Raw genomic sequence first — 3,617 nt, forward strand, 5'->3', positions numbered from 1 at the left:
CCCGCAACCCTCCCTGCACGTGGCTTCCGCACCAGGCACCTGATTTTACACTTACTTCGCAAGATGGCCCACCTGCAGATAAGGCCGAGTCCCCTTTGTTACTTCTCTGTTCCCCAGGGGAGCCTCTGCTTGCGCTGACAGTGTTTCCTGCCGGATCTTTCTCTATGTAACCATCTATCTGTGGACTTGGACAGGTAAAGGTGTACGTTCACCGGCTACATTTGCAGATTTCTGCAACCGGCACTACCATTTGATTCCAGAACATTTTCATCGCCCCCAGAGGAAACCCCATGCTTGTGGGCCGTGGCTCCCCGCGTCGCCCGGCATCAGCAAGCCTCTTTGGGTCTCTATGGATTTGCCTGGGCACTTTTGAGAGGCAGAATCTTTTTTTTTTTTTTAATGTTTTTTTTAAATTTATTTTTTTCTGAGAGAGAGAGAGACAGCGTGAGCAGGGAGGGTCAGAGAGAGAGGGAGACACAGAATCTGAAGCAGCTCCAGGCTCTGAGCTGTCAGCACAGAGCCCGACGCGGGTCATGAACCCACAGACCATGAGATCATGACCTGATGCCAAAGTCAAGTGTCAGACACTTAGCCGCCTGTTTGGGTCTCTGGCCCATGTTTGTGTTTGTGTTTGTGTTGCTATGTTTTAAGAGTTCTTTAGGTATTTTGGATGACAGTCCTTTATCAGATGTTTCTCTGGCAAATATTGTCTCCTCGTCTGTGGCTTGTCTTCTGATTCTCCTGACAGCCTCTCGCTGAGCAGACGTCTGTGACCCCCGGCAGGTGCGNGGGCAGGGGGGCCTGGAGTCATCTGTCCCCTTTGTAGCCTCAGCTGCCTTCCTGGGACAATGGGGCTCCCAGTCCACCACATGCCACTCCTGAGAATGTTTTATTTGTTCCCATTTTGTAGCTGGAAGGGGCCCAGCCCCCTTAGTCTGTCGACCGGCGGGACGTGGGCTTCGGGAGAGGGTCTGTCCGCAGAGGCCGTCTTGCCCCCGAACCAGTGTCCTGGTCCCTTGGGCAGTGACGCTCACCTGGGGACCCCGCCCCGTTCTGGGCCCTCACCTGACTCCGGGAAGCTGAAGACTTGTTTTTCCGGATGCGACCAGCCCAGCCGCGGCCAATGGCAGCCCTCCGGCCCCGTGTGTCTGCACGGACGGCCTCAGGCCTCCCTGGGCTGCGGCTGCGGGGTTTATCCAGGCACGCCATGGGGACCGTAAATCTCCGCGGGTCGGGATAACTGGGTCCCTGGCTTGGGGGAGGGGGAGGGGCCAGGAGGTGTCCGTGACGGGAGTGATCCCAGCCTTGAGCCGGGCTGTCTAGCGGCGCATCGCAGATAATAAAACTGCATCTTCCCGTGGCGCACGGGGCGGACGTGTCAAACCGCGGCGCGGTAACTGATGCCTCGTGGCCAGGAGTGTCCCGTCAGAAGGCCCGGGTCCAGGCACCACACATCCCGCACACATCATAAAGATACAGTAATGGTACATGTGTCTTTGGAGAAATACTAATACTGTTGTTTTATGAGAGACAAGAGTTGAAAATATTAAAAGTCAGAATTTTATGACCTAAAAAGAAAGTCAGATCATGAGGACGGGGAAGGGAGATCAAAATAGCGGTTGCTGCTGGTGCCGGCGTCCTGACGCAGGGCGGGAGGGGCCTCCGACGGGCGGGCCTCCGCAGCCCCTCTGTGAACCTGCGGGCGGATGCCGGGAAGGGCCGGTCCTGAGAGTCGGCGGCCTGGAGAGGGGGCTGAGTGCGCCCCGGGCAGGGGAGAGCCCAGGGTCCTCCTGGCTCTGGGCCTGGCGGGGGGATGTCCAGCGGCTAGCTTTCAGCCCAGATCTTTCCGGAATGACATTCTCCCAGCTGCCATGTGCTCCCTGTGGGATGGCAGCATGCCACAGTGAGGCTTTACAGCTTCATGTGATGGACCAGCCTGAACAACTTCCTGCAAAGGAGCAAATTAAGGGGCCAGGGAAGGGGGCCAGGTGGGTTCCTGCCAGTCCCCCAGCCCTGGGGAACCCGGGGGGCGCTAATGAGTGCCAAAGACGAGTGATGGATTTGCCCCCTTTGGCTGACCCCCGCCACTGCCCCGGGATTTGCTCCCCACCCCCCCACCTCCGTCTGCCAGAGACACTGGTGAGCTCTGTTCCCAGTTCTTGGGGCCCCCGTGGGGAGGCTCCCTCATGTGCACCTGGGGACCCCCCACACCCAGGGATGGGCTCTTCTAAAACTTTGCTCAGGTTTTTTTCTTTTTAAAGGTGAAATTCCCATGGTTTAAAATTAGCTGTTTTATTTCTTTTTATTATGTTTTTGAGTTTTTTTATTTATTTTGAGGGAGAGAGAGAGAATCCCAAGGAGGCTCCACACCCAGTGCAGAGGCTGTTGCAGGATTCGATCCCATGAACCGTGAGATCATGACCTGGGCCTAATCAAGAGCTGGACACTTAGCTGCCCAAGCCGCCCAGGGGCCCATAAATGAACCATATAAAGTGAATGGCTCAGTGACGGTCCATCCACAGCCGTGTGTAACCACCCGTGTGTCCTGCCCGCACGCTTCTGTCGCACCCAGAGGCCTCACTCCCCCCCTCCCCCGGCCACCACTCTGCTTCCGTCTGGGTTGGCCGGTTCTGGACGCCCGCGTCCGCAGGACCCTACACTTGGCCTTCGAGTCTGGCTTTTCTGACTCGGCGTCACGCTTGTGAGACTCACGCGGGGTAGCGGCGCCTGTCCCTTCTCGTGGCCAAGTCATACCCCAGCCGTCCGTCACCAGGGGTCTGTTCTGCTGGGCGCTGCTGTACGGCTGGGACACCAACAGCTGAGGTCGGCTCTCAACCCTTCGGGTAGTTTTCTCCAGACGGAGCCGCGGTTTCGCCTGTCGTTGGCGCTCCTGCCGGTGAGGGGCAGCCGTGCCGGGCGCTGACCGGCGGCTGGCGTGTCGCCGGGAGATTCACTTAATCTGAGGCATCCGGTTTGAAAGGGTTTGACAGACTCGTCCAGCGTGGGACCCCCGCTCACGGGGAGGCCCCCCCGTCTCCTGGCCGGCCCCCACTGGCCCCGTCCTGGCGACCCTCACCGCCTTCCGCCCCGGAACGTAGCGGACACCTGCATTCCATCGCGAGGGGCAAACGTGGCCTCCTGCAGAATCCACGTGATCCGAATCCCACTGCGCGCCGCCTCTCTGGCCAGAGCCACGTGCTCGAGGTCCATCCACACCGCTGCTTTCCCGGAGGTCGTTCCTCCTCGCTGAGCAGAGCCCCCTCACACGGGCACTCACCCGGCTGTGCCCCCCACTTCCTTTGGGAGCAGCGTGTCCTGGCCCCTGCACCCCACTTGGCATTTGTGCAGCGAGTAACACATTTGAAATGACAGCAAGTAGCTGTTCACACCTCTGTGTCCTGCTGGCGAGGTGACCCAGGAGGGCAGAAACCACGGCCGTCGGGGGGGCTGGGGAGCAGGAGTGAGCCCAGGGGCCTTTCTCGTGTTGCCAGCCGGACTCTGCCCCCGGCTTGGAGTTCACTGCACCCCCGAGGGACACCCCACCCGGCCTCAGCACCAGGGAGGAAGCCAGGTGCCTACATTCAAAGAAAGCCCCGTGCAGTGGGATAATGAGCACA

General features: G+C 59.3%; 1 long non-coding RNA gene across 1 annotated transcript; it reads right to left on the minus strand.

Annotated features, from left to right (window-relative positions):
* Positions 1 to 1,546: 1,546 nt before the first annotated feature.
* On the minus strand, positions 1,547 to 3,052 carry LOC144225573 (uncharacterized). Its single transcript, XR_013333344.1, has 2 exons — positions 2,713 to 3,052; positions 1,547 to 1,880 (listed from the first exon to the last, which is right to left on the minus strand). It is a non-coding gene; the product is annotated as an uncharacterized LOC144225573 (long non-coding RNA).
* Between the last annotated feature and the right edge of the window lie 565 nt (positions 3,053 to 3,617).

The sequence above is a fragment of the Crocuta crocuta genome, unplaced genomic scaffold (assembly GCF_008692635.1).
Source record: "Crocuta crocuta isolate KB4526 unplaced genomic scaffold, BGI_CrCroc_1.0 scaffold613, whole genome shotgun sequence".
Classification (NCBI taxonomy): Eukaryota; Metazoa; Chordata; class Mammalia; order Carnivora; family Hyaenidae; genus Crocuta; species Crocuta crocuta.